General features: G+C 45.5%; 1 long non-coding RNA gene across 2 annotated transcripts in view; it reads right to left on the bottom strand.

The window, feature by feature from the left end:
* The window catches only part of LOC146395392 (uncharacterized), a 109,431-nt gene extending 96,149 nt beyond the window's left edge, over positions 1–13,282 (bottom strand). For both annotated transcript variants that reach the window (XR_014832638.1, XR_014832639.1), the window contains exon 1: positions 13,128–13,282. This is a non-coding gene — a long non-coding RNA (uncharacterized LOC146395392). The remainder of the gene's footprint in view (positions 1–13,127) is intronic.

Here is a 13,282-nt window from a genome sequence, read left to right as displayed (position 1 = left end):
ATGCACTTTAAAGAAATCATCATAGACTAATAATACGGTATCTCCGAGGAACAGATCAGACTGACAGGAAAATTACTTTTCAGGAAACAAAGTAGTTATGACATTTATAGCAACCTTTACAAAGGTTTGTAGCTTAAGAGAAGGAGGAAATTTAATTCCATTATTTCCATGTGCCTTATAAGTAACCTCAATCAAAAGGAACGCACGCGTGCACACGCGCGCACACACACACACACACACACACGTTTCGAAAGAGGAACACATCTCCCTTTTCTCCTAAAAGCATAAAGAAGAATGAATAATTTTCCAGCAGCTCTTACTCCTTCCTTTCCTAGAAAAGTCAGACTCTGAATAGAATCAAAACCACATTCATGTGCCAAAGTGAAAAATAGTACAGTTGCCATGTATCTGCCCATTTCTGCGGCGTTTTCATCTCTATAACCCAGCTTTCTATAAAACTAAACACAACAGTGTCGCTTCCATTCATTGTACAGGCTTTGTTCATCCGCTCAGACGTTTCCAAGTTGCTTCCTTTCAATTTCCCTTCAAGATCCTTTATTTGTGCAAAGCTACAAAGTGAATCTTAGGAAATTGGCAGTCATTTCTTCCACGGGTGAACCCACAATTGTTTCATTCTTTTCTCTTCCCAAAGTGTAACTAGAAGGCACCAAATAATAAAAAGTCTTTTCAAATGAAATCAATAATTCAGCTAGTCCTTTAAAAAAAAAAAACACTCAAACTGGGTCAAAATGGTTTGCTAGACAGAAGAGAAAAAAAAAAAAAAAAGTCAATCCCATTTTGAAAACTAAATGCTCCTACGGTCAACACTGGAATCTTACAGACATACTCATGGTTTAGACTAGGTTCTTCGGTTCCCTTAGAGATTAAACTGTCCCATAACACAGTCCTCTCAGAAAGAGGGGATGGGCAATGTTCTGAGATGGTCCCCAGAAAGCCCAGCTCAGGATCTTCCAGTATTTCTTCCCGAAGGTAACCCCTCCCCCTTGAGTGTGAGAAGAACTCACCGGTTGCTTCTCATGAACAGAACATGGCAGAAGTGATGAGAGGTCATTTGCTTTTTTCTTTTTTAGGGCCGCTCCCAGCATATGGAGGTTCCCAGGCTAGGGGGACACAATGGAGCTATAGCCACCAACCTATACCAGAGCCACAGCAACGTCAGATCCAAGCCACATCTGCAACCTACACCACCGCTCATGGCAACACCAGATCCTTAACCCACTGAGTGAGGCCAGAGATCAAACCTGCGTCCTCATGGATGCTAGTCAGATTTGCACCCTTGGAGGTCATTTCTGAGATTCGGTGACAAGAGCCTGTGGCTTCTATGCTGGGTGTCTGTCTGTCCCTCTCTGTCTCTCTCTCTGTCTCTCTCTCTCTCCCTCTCTCTCTCTCTCTCTCTGTCTCTCTCTCTGTCTCTCTCTCTCTCTCTCTCTCTCTCTCTCTCTCTCTCTCTCTCTCTCGCACCTTTTGCTCTGGGACAAGCCAGGTGCCATGTTGCAAGGTAGACCAGTGGAGAACCCATGGGAGCGTGTGGACAAGATCTTCTAAGGCCTGACAGTGGCCATCTAAGTGAGCTGGGAAGCAGGTCTGCCCCCAGCAAGCCCTCTGCTGACTATACCCCGGCAGATGACTTGGTAACACTGAGTGAGGCCAGGGATCAAAGTGAGGCCTTTGATCTTGTGGGAGATGCTGAGCCAGAGGCATCCAGCTGAGCCTCAGAAACCATGAGATAATCAACATTTGTTGTTTCCAGCCACTATGTCTTAGTGTGATTTGTTAGCCAGCCATAGATAACTAATACAAGGTGTAACTGAGTCCCTTAAATGACATCCAAGACGGGTCCACCCTGTAAAGGCTTCAACTGAGAAGTGTGTCGTGGAAAGCCAAAGTGTGGTTAGTCACCGAATTGGTTTCCAAAGGCATGCAATTTTGTTAGGGATTCGCTGCCTTCTGATGCCAAGAATTCATCTCTTTTTTTTTTCTCGTTTCAAATGAGATATAAATATGAGGAGAGAGAAAGTTGTGAGGCACTTTAAAAGGTTAAACAAGAAAACTCAGGGATAATTATGAAGACTACACGTCTGCCGTGGGCACAGTCCCAGAAAAAGCAGGCAACTCTTCTTTTGCAGGCATATAAAAAAGGACTTGCTGGAATAGCTTATTTTAAGCGTAGACTTGTATAAGAAAATGATGAGCAAAAGAAAGTACACAGAACAAAAGCAAGGATCAAAGTGAGGCAGGGCTCACATATTTACCCTCCGTCGAAAATGGAGTGGTTGTGGAATTTGTAAGATACTTCGAAGCCTCATTACTTTGAAACGAGCAGCCACCATGGCCTCCCTGACACCAATTCCCACTTCTTCAGATAGCATCTCCCTCCCTGCTCTCAGTTCATGGACCAGGGTGTGGCTCCATCTGCAGCTCCACCCCTAGCCCCTCAAATGACACCCCCAACTCAGGTCAGAGATGGGCGTGTGACCTGAGCTGGTGCCGTCAGCATGAATCTGTTTTTTGGTGAGTGCTCCCAAGGCTTTAATTCTCTCCTTGTGGCAAGAGCCTGGAAAGACAGGAAGATGGAGCCACCGAGGTCATCTCTCCGTGATGACAGAAGAGCTGGGATTGGAGATGCTGGGTACCACGGCCTGGAGTCTTAGAATAAAGCCAGTACAGAAGATGCATGGAGACTAAATCCAAATGACATTGGGTAAGCCCTGAATCCAGCCTGCCTGCAGCCACTCCTGCCCCTCAACGTTCAGTTATTACACACCAATAAATTTTCTTTTTAGCTTCAACCAGTCGGAGGAGACATTTGGGGCTGATTATTTGTTTGGCTTTTTTTTTTTTTAAGACCATATTCAATAGAAAAGTATCTTAATACCTTCAGGTACAAACAGTTAAAAAAAAATATTAGCCTCTTTCATTTGATGGAGATCCTAAAGGGTTGGCGTGCTTTGGGTTCGTTTTCATCAAAAACTCACAAACATCTTCATTATATGCGGGATCTGCTGCTGCCAGCCAATACAATGATGGAAGTGCATCTTTTACAATCACCGTCATTATCATCATCACCATAACAAGCACAGACCAAGGACTTGACACTGCGCAGGTTCTGTGCTAAGCATTTTACACCTGTTGTCCCATGATTCTCAATTTCTCTAGAAACAGGAGAGTAGTTACAATACAGACTCAAGAACCCAAACGCCTCAGATTGAAGCTTTTTCTTTTCCTGCCAATCTCTACCTGCGTGACCTTGTTTAATATCTCTGTGCCTCAGTTTCCTCATCTGTGAAAACAGGACTGATGCGACGGCCTTCCTCATAAAGCTGTGAGGACAAAATAAGGTCATATCCACAAAGTGCTGAGTGTGATGCTTGGCACATATAAAACACTGCTTCTGAAAAACTTACGGTTTCCAAAGGAGACAGCTTGGGGGGGTGGGGGGATGCACTGGGGGGGTGGGATGGAAATGCTATACAATTGTGTTGTGATCACTGTACAACTCCAAAGGTAATAACGTCATTGAGTAATTTAAAAAACAACGACAACAAAAAACCACTGCTTCCGTTAACTTTCCTAGTTTCTCACCACCATTCAACCATGTAGGCACGGCTATGGTCATTTTCCCAACAGAGAAATTGGTCTTTATCAGTCTCTACAGAGGTCTTTTGGGATCCCACCAAGACAGCCATTTGGGAATTTGGTTCTGTATTTACGGAAGCAAAATTCTGCAAGAATAAGGACACTGACACTCTCACTTTTGTTTCTTGCACATTCCCAAACACAGTCTCCTGCCAGTGATTGACAACAGGACGTGGGCAAAAAAAATGAAAAAAAACATATACAAAGAATGTAAAGGCAGCCAACTGCACAAGGAACTGTGGCCTGAGAGCCAAGTATCCTGGGACACTGTATTAGTTATCGACGGCTGTGTAACAAATATTCCCAAACCTGAGCAGCTGAAGCAGTGTACAGAGATCACCTGCCCAGTTGCTATGGCTCAGGGAGTCATCACCTAGCTGGGGGCCCTGCCTCAGCATCTCTCAGGAGGCTATAACCAAGGTGGTGGCGGGGATGGGGTCTCATCTGAAGGGCCCACTTCATGGACCACTCAAGTTAGCAGGATTTAGTCCCCAGGGTGACTGGCCTGAGGGCCCCAGGTCTTGACTGGTTGCTGATGAGAGGCCTCCCTCAGTTCTTTGCTCAGCTACAGCTGGTTTTATCAGAGCAAGCATGTGAGAAGCACCAGAGGAAAAAAAAAGAGAGACAGACAGACAGAGCATCAGTAAGAAAGAAGGCAAGCAAGATGGTAGCCGCAGTCTTTAGTAGCCTACACAGAAGGGACATCCTATCACTTCTGCCCTATTCTATTCATCAGAAGCATGTCAATGGGTCCAGCCCATATTCAAAGAGAGAATTACACAAAAGCGTGAATACCAGGGAGGCAGGGGGCACTGAGAGTCGATCTGGAAGGCTGCCTAGCACACATATGGAATTGAAGTAGATTTTGTTTTGCTATTTGACCCTGACTGTGTCAGCCATTCTGTGCCTTGATTCTCCTTTCCATAAAAGCTGTATTATAATTCTCCACAATCCCTGTGATTCTAGGAGGTCTTGAAAAGAAAGAGTAAGCACACTTTAAAGCCACATTTAAGTTCAAGACAGCTCTGCAAGCTCACCTGCAAAAAATTTTAAAAAGGTTTTAACCTTTCCCCCTTTTGTTAACACCCCATCTCACAGACTTCTGTGTCAAGGACTGCAGGAAAGAACACACTCGAAAGTGCCACTGGCTCTACTTCCTAAGGCCAGAGGAGATTTGAAGAAAAAAAACAAAAAAAAAACTGGTTGCTGCACTTTTAAGCCTGTCTGCAGCATTTCAGAAAATGGGAACATGAGTCTCCAAAATTTAATTGAAATGGAGAGTTTTATTAGTTTACCCTGAAGTGTCAATAAAAAAATGGTGCATGGCAGATGGTTTTTCTGTGATCGCAACAGCAACCCTGTCTGGAGGTTAATAACCCTTTTGCTTTCTTGACTTTTGGGTGAACACTCTCTGGTGGTCTTCAAGATTGTTTCGGTGTTTTCTTGACCATTATCAAAAAAAAAAGTCTCTGTCTGTCCACTACTTCCTTTTCATCAACTGAAAAAACTTCATACACTTTTCTTTCTTGAGCAATGCATGGAAATCTCCTTTAACCCATCCTAAAAACTAAGACCTAAACTAAAAGCACATGTAAACAATTTGTGGATGTTGTAAAAAATATCCCTGCCATATATATTTATTAACTTTTTCTTGGGGTGGAAGTAAGGGAACGCGTCGCTGAAGGGTGTCCAAACTCCAGAGGGAAAAACTCCAAAGGAACGAGGGGATTTTCTTTTCTACTCTTAATTAAAGGGCTTTTGTCACTGCCCCCTGCTAATGCTTCCTTTCCTCTAAGAACTGGCTGGGAACTGGGGTTTGCAGATGTTGGCTGTTTGTGCCCTATTGTTCTGCTCCTAATGGCTGTTGTGTTTTTGAGTAATTGGGCAATATTTAAAATTGGAAGATTTCACACTGAAAGAAATTCAACTTCTGGCTTTCGTTGGACCATCAGAAGCTTCGGCACCTCTTGCCCAAATTCCAACATGGCGACAGCTGGCTGGTGCCAAGGGTCGTTTGTGCCTTTACAAGGGGCACATCATTGTCACTGTCATTGCCCCCTCCCCACCTCCCAAGTGTTCTAACAACTAGAGTGTTCGCCCAAAACGAAAGACGACTAGACATCCCTCTTCCCTAAAAGCCTCGGGGACTTCTAGAGAGTTCTGCCACCTCTCAACAGGGCAGTGGCTCCTCACCCAGCCCACTTTGTGCCTTTACGGCAGCGCCAGAGGAGGGAGACATCTGGGCTAGATCCAGGCATGGCATTTGGGGTCTGAACACCCCTTGGCTGGGGTAAGAGTTATCTCATTCATCATGACAAAGGCCAGAGGCATCAGATGATTGGGTGGTGGCTTAACCCACTCTCTTTGTCTTCACAATGGCTTTGCTGCTGGTCTCACATTCATCTGTTTCCACATCACTTGGTCCTGGGAGCAATGACGCCCGCCACTCTTGATGGAATAGGAAGGTGTGTTGTCTTTGTGCTGTCTTGGTTTTGTGCTAATAGCCGCTATAACACTGAAATTAACCCGTATTTTACACTTAGCCATTGGCCGGCGTGGCACATCGCTGTCGTGAAGAGACAGAATGAAGATGTGTGAGCACCGTATTGTCATGTAAAATTCAGAACTTGTGCCCCCAGCTCCTCTTTGTGCGTTTGCTTTTAAAGACCTCCATAAAAGGTTACAAGCACCAGTCACCAGCTAGGAGCTATTCAAATCTCATGGGCAAGCTCCATCTACGTTGCTTGAGGGAACTTTTTTTTTTTTTTTTTGCCTTCAGTGCTTTTTCAAAGGCCTTCCAGAATGGCTCAGATTCGATTCAAGGCAAATGGATCATTGACCATCTTCAGGGAAGCATGGATCCTCCGTGAAACTTGCTGCTATCGGTCTCCACACATTTACACTGGCTCCAATAAACTATTATTTCACCTGAAACTAGGATGGTGCATTTTGAAAGCCTGGAAGCGTGACTTTCCATTTACAGCAAGGCCTATTTAAACTCTCACGTTTTGCGGCATTTCATCACTTCCTTTCTTCCCACCCCATCCCAAACCAGATAAAAATGACACAAAATACCATTTCCGAGAATTGCAGTCTCTCTCTTTTGGACTGCTTTCTGCTTGTTCATTACATCAAAAAGTCTTCACTATCATTTGAACTCAAATGTCATTTCATGCTGATGGCTGAATCTTTTATGGTAACTATGGCAATTTTAAAAAGAAGAACCTCTTGCTGTCAAAAAAGAATTCTGTCTTCAAGTGTGTTTTTCTCCCTCACCCGGTGAAACCTGCCATCTTCGTCACTGGCACTGACAAGCCCACCTGCATTCAGCAGAGCCCACGGCTCTGCTAGGCCCAGTGGGCATGACGCCTGGGGCCCACATGGTAACTTAGGAGCCCATCAAACCTTTTTCATTTCCTTTAAAATCAGAAGGGGAAAAAAAAAAAAAAAAAGGATACAAACAAACTTAATCAGAAAAAATACTGAATGCACTAATCTACCCTGGGTGGTATTTGTCTTTGTGCCAAGGCAGTCATAAAATACACTTTTTAATATCTGACTTACAGAGGAAGAAGTTCAGAAGGCAAAAGTGCTCAGCGACCGTGAAAATCATTATGCAGCACTGCATTCAGGGTAAGTGCAGAAGTCGCTTAGAATCAATCCCACACAATAGAATTCACCGTCAAAACTGTGCAAATGCAATGTTACTTAGTTATATGGCTTGGAGCAACCACTTTGCGCCTCCATTTTTTCATAGGTCTAATCATACTAGACAATATTTATTGAGTGTCCCAGGCCTGATGGGGAATGCTTAGTGTTTGCTATCTAATGCAACCTTTTGGCCCAGCAGCCCCAGGCGACAGTTCTTGTGCAGCAGCTAATATAACTGTCAGGACACAAGGATCACATGGAGCTGCCTGCAGTGGCCTCAGCTGGCACTTACCCACAGTGTAGCTTCATGCAAGGCCACCCCCCACCCCCCTGAGCTTTCCTCATCTGACAAATGAGGATCAGAAAAGATTCAATGTCACGGGTTTTGCAGAGGGTATGTTAGTTAAGGGGTGTCGCAGGGTGACTGTGGTTTAGTAAATGCTCCCCAGTAGGACTTCTTATTACCCTTCTCTATAAGGTGACCTTCCCCTCCCCCCCACCCCATTGCTAAACTGCATACAAATGGACTCACATAAAAAAGACTCTTCTGTGTCTGGCTTCCTTCACTCAACATTATGTCTGGGAGAGTCATTTTCTCACATCATAGCAATTTGCTCTTTTTTATTGCTGTGTCGTACTTCATGGAATGAATAGACCACAGTTTATGGATTCATTTTCCTGCTGATGGAACCTGGGTTGTTTCTAGGTCTTGGAGATTAAGAATAAAGTCACTATGGGCATTTCTGCATGTGTCTTTTGGCACAAACTCACATGTCCATTGGATCCCTACCCAGGAGTGGAATTGCTGGGCCATAATGAATATGCACCACAAGGGGGCACCAGACTTCATAGCGGGTGGGGCTGAGAACATCAGAGTGAGCACCATGGTCCCTGACTTCGCCTAAGGAGGAAGACACACCGATGCTGCACAGGTAACTCTCCACGTCTTGTCACGAGACATGTTTCCACAATATTGTCTTAGCCTCTTTGCTGAAAACTCCATCTTGTCCTGCTTTACTCTACCCCATCTTCCTGCTTGAAAAATAAGTCTCAGTGATGGTCAATGACTTATGCTTAAGGACAAAGGCATAAGCCATTCATAGGGTCAGCTGAATGAGGACAGAATGCGTTGGTCTAGGCACAACGGACCTGTGCAGATTGGCACGCCGTTTGCACAAGCGTGATATGTCCTCAAAAGAATAAGAGAAAGAGGAACCTCATGGCCAAGTGCTAACGACCAGAATATGCATTAGCAAAGAGAACCAAGGTGCAAACCTAGGCACACAGGGTTGCCACAAATAGGCATGCCATTGGTGGAAGCACAGGGAGGATTCTCTGAAATGCTATGCACAGATAGCTCACTCAAATGCTAATGATTGTTAAATGCCTAAAGGTCAGAGTAAAAGCTTAACCATCTACCAACTAAGTGACTTTTAAAATAATAAAAGAACTTATAGAATAATTTTTAAAAAACCCTATATCCTCCACCTATAGCCCCCTCCTCACTTGACGTCATCCCAAAGAGCACAAAAAAAGCAGTGTGGCTTCTTGAGGCGGTGCTCCTGGTCCCTGAGACCTTGAGTCCCCTGGTTCTCACCTTTATCTAAGATAAATGTCTCTGTGTCTTGTTTTATGTTAACTTTTTTCCTTAAGTTTCACAGCACCCATTCTTCAGCCCCATCCTGCTGAGCTGGTCTCGGCAATGTCTTAGCTGCAGATGCTGCAAAGGAGAGGCGTGTGAGCTGGAAAGGTCCTCTGGGGGGATTTGATCCAGTGAGGGAACAGGTCCAATGATGGCAGGGCCCATGACAAACTTGGGGAACTGGGACAAAGCCGGTGTGGTTAGTGCAGTGTGGTTAGTGGGGGCAGTGAAGAGGGAGGCAGGGCTCAAGCCCAGCCGGCCATGGAAGGTGCTTTCCTTTCCACTACTCTCGCCAAGGATATTAACGGGGGTGGGGATGGAGAATCAGATTTGTAGTTTAAAAAATGTATCTGGCCACTGGGTTTTTTTAAAAAAAAAAAAAAAGGATAGAAGGGCATGTGTCAGAAAGAATGAAAGCAGGGCCCCATTAGAAGAAACGTGCAGCAGCCTATGTGAGCGACCACGGCCACTGGGCCAAGGTCACAGAGACCAAGATGGAAACGTGGACTAAATCAGGAGTCATCCTGGACACAGGTTACATCCTGTTTGGGGGCCGGCTGAATTTAATTATGGTTCTTTTGCCACCGCCAGCTTCTGTAATTTGGACTTGGTGTGTTTTGAGTTAAAAGATTTAAAATCATCATTAACGGATCATTAATTAAATGCAAGGGCTCTTCAGGGCAACCATTGTCCCGCGCCATCACATCCTGAGGACGACCGAATTCGGTTTCTTAGCACATCTGCTCGCCTGCATCTGTGTCATCACCAGCTTTAGGGACATCAAGCAGACAGACTCGACCAGTAACGCCACTGTTACGCCAAACTGCCATCTGACTGTGGATGGTAGATGTGGTAGCACAAAATAAATGAGAAATTACAACTCGTATTCACTGCCCCATTCCAACGGAAATGACCCTTCCCCATGCACCCAATATTATCATGCACAAGATTCCAGATGTTTCTCGGGCACAGCCAGAGACCGTCTCTCATCTCACTGACGTGGGTTCCCGGTGAGAGGGGTCTTTTAAGACGCTTCATAGACCAAGGCCATCCCTATTCTGCTCTCCAGTTCCTACCCATTTCGAGCGGAAATTCTGAATTCGAAGTTACCTACGGGCTGGCCTTGGATCAGGGGATTGCTAGAGGATTCTACACTTGCACATCAGTATGGCGACAACGTGGTCAGGTGCACAGAATGAAGCCCCACCGCCTGGATTTGGGTCTTGCCTCCCCTACCAAAGGCTGGAATCTTGCCCAGGGCACGTCGGTTCTCTGGGCCCCCCATTCTCCTCCATAGAAAGGAGGCAGGGACAACTACCCTGTGTTCTGCACAGGCTGAAAGGACTACCGTAACGTATGTAAAGTGCCCAGACGCTGCCTGGCTGCTTGGACGTTGACTGGTTATCATCAGCTGCTTTCTGATTTCGTTTCATTGGATTGAGGTTACCTATTAAGTTGCTACAAGACTTTCCCCTGTGAATTCGGCTCCTGCATTTGCTCTGAAGCAGGCACTGACGTTGCTACTGCATTGCTCAAAGTCAATGCTCAGTAGGGGAAATTCTTTTTTTTTTCAGGGTTTAATCTTCTGAAAAACATTTCTTTTTCTCTCTCCTGAGATACTGGCATACACAACTCTTTCTAACGTGGTATTACTCACCATTTTTCTTTCTTTGCCTTAATTACCAGAAGCTCAGGGCATGTGACAAGTCAATGTGCAGACTCTGGACCAATTTATTGACTTGTGTCTTTTTGACACATTTCTTCTTTCCCTCTTCATTTAATGATTTGTTTGCATTTCACACACACACACACACACACACTTTTGAGGGGCTATCTGAAAATCTTTTTCATCAGTAAAAGGACACACATCAAATCAGCAAACAAAAGAAATCTCAGAAGTATGGTTTGTGCATTCATTAACAGCCTATATGCTAAGTGAGCAGTAAGACTTGGGGCAAGTTGCTTAAAGCTCTACAAATCTTTTTCCTCTTTTCCATGAGGGATGATAAGAGAATCTACGCTAAATGGTTACTGTGAGAAAGGAATGAATACTTCAAAAGCATTCAGAATAGCACATAAGCCCTCACTGGTTCTTGGTATCATTAGAATTATTCTCAGACATCAGAAAGCAGGCTTTACAAGAGGACTAGTTATAGGAAATACCTACAGACAAGCCCCACTTACTGTACTCCAAACTTTTTATATCAAACCTTTAAGTCAGATTTTAAGTTCTGTCTGTGCAAATGTGATCTTTAATACAGAACTGTGGTTTTAGCTGGTACAGCTTCTCTACCTTTAAAGATGGAGAGTTGCAATGCTCCATTTCAGGTCAAGTAGCCCCCACAAAAAATGGTGAATGTGATGCAGCTAAGTATCGGTCACAATTTCACGATACGCACTTTTTTTTTCTGGTTTACATTTCTGCCGTAATAGAATCTTATTAAAAAAAAACCAACAACCTTATATTGTGAACGATCCCATGCCATCATGAAGGATGCATGTTGACTATACACCACCCACCATCCTGCCTCGTGCCTGTGCCTTCCCAACACATCTTCCTCCCTCTCGGTAATTCCCACTACTCTTAAGTTTTTCCTATCATTTCCTTCTCAAGGAAGAGCTTTTATAAAATGCACCTTGAATTGTGCATTTTTCTGGCTCTCAGTTCCTATAAACACCATGTCATCCTTTTCCTTCGCATGGACGCTTCCCTTGTTCTGTTTGTTTGTTTGTTGTTTTTTTAGGGCTGCACCCGCGGCACAGGAAGATTCCCAGGCTAGGGGTTGAACCCGAGCTGTAGCCACTGGCCTACACCAGAGCCACAAGCGCTGGATCCGAGCTGCGTCTTCAACCTCCACCACAGCTCACAGCAACGCCAGATCCTTAACCCACTGAGCAAGGCCAGGGATCGAACCTGTGTCTTCATGGATACTAGTCGGGTTCGTTAACCACTGAGCCATGATGGGAACTCCTCCCTTGATTTTTTTTCATCACTTTCTTTCCTGGATTCCTTCCTATCTACTTCTATGGGAATATATATAGTCTTATATATTCCCTGGTCTTAAAAACAAAAACAATCGCCCAAAACACCAAAGGGCATCAAATGACTATCTCCCCCCTCCCACTGTGAACCTTCTTGTAAAGATACTTTTCACTTCTGCCTTCAAATCTCAGTCGCCCACTGCTTACTCTTTCATCATCTGTTTACCACCAGCCAACACACACCTCCAGCTCCCCTCACCCCCAAGTGAGACAGGAGAGGGGGTGGTCAGTCTTCTTCCAAGATTCCCTATCTTGTTACTCTTGCCCCTGCTATAACTGCACATTAAGAATTCTAAGTTGGTGTCTGGTTTCTTCTCCCACCCCCGCAGGGAGGAAGTTCCTTGAACCAAGCCAGTTCCTCAGCTGAATCAGAATCACCTGGACAGCTTGTTCAACCAGGAGGGTCCACCCCCAGCTTCTATAAATAGTTCTTGAAGGCAACCATTCTATCCCGTCATACCCTCACATCATGCCCCAAGGAGGAAACTATTTTTCTGGGTTTAGCCCTGTGAAAAACTCTGCATCTGGCCCTCACAAGGCAGCCTGCCTCCTCTGCTGGTTCCCCTGCCATCCGCCTTCCTTCCCAAGTCCCTTTCTCTCCATGACAAGCCATCTTGGCTGCCCAATGTATAGCTCACGGACTAGCAACACCAGAATAATCTGGAAGCTTGTGACAAATGCTGAATCCCAGGCCCCAGCCCGAACCCAGGGAACCGGAATCTGCATCTTAACAAAATCCCCAAATGATGGGGATGCCCCTTAAACATGAAGAAGCACTTCTCTAAGATGAAAACGGTCCTAAAATATACGTCCCTGGTCATGCACGGAGCGGAGACAGACCGAAGCTCACGCGGAATCTGGGCAGCAGGGACGCAAATGGAGATTCCCGCCTTTCTTCCACGGAGAGGTACTCTCTGGGGCCCCGACGGCGCTCCCGAGACCTGGACCCAGGAAGGGTCTCACCGTAGGCCGGGATTCCCAAATCAGCTCTGGTTCCCTGGGCCTGGACCTCGGCTGACCTGTCTTCCAACTTTAGCCGTTTTTTGGCCGCCACCTGGGGGTAGCTCTCCCGGAGGCAGCAGCGCCGCAGGGCTCGCTGCTCCTCTGGTCCCAGAAAACAGAAGTTTCGACCCACCTTTCCAGTAGCCAGTTGCACATCTGCACAGGGTTGGCGACCGAGCAACTCCAAGGGTCCAAACTCCTGCTCTTCTCTCATCCTCTCCTAGCGCGGGGCAAACCAGACACTTGCAACTTTGCTGCCTTTGCTGGTACAACCAGCTTCCCCGAGTC

Source organism: Sus scrofa, chromosome 17 (assembly GCF_054392235.1).
Source record: "Sus scrofa isolate SSC_HxYL_T2T_F1_AM1 chromosome 17, Sscrofa_HxYL_maternal_Yorkshire_Landrace_v2.0, whole genome shotgun sequence".
NCBI lineage: Eukaryota > Metazoa > Chordata > Mammalia > Artiodactyla > Suidae > Sus > Sus scrofa.
This window is presented reverse-complemented; position numbering and strand designations above follow the sequence as displayed.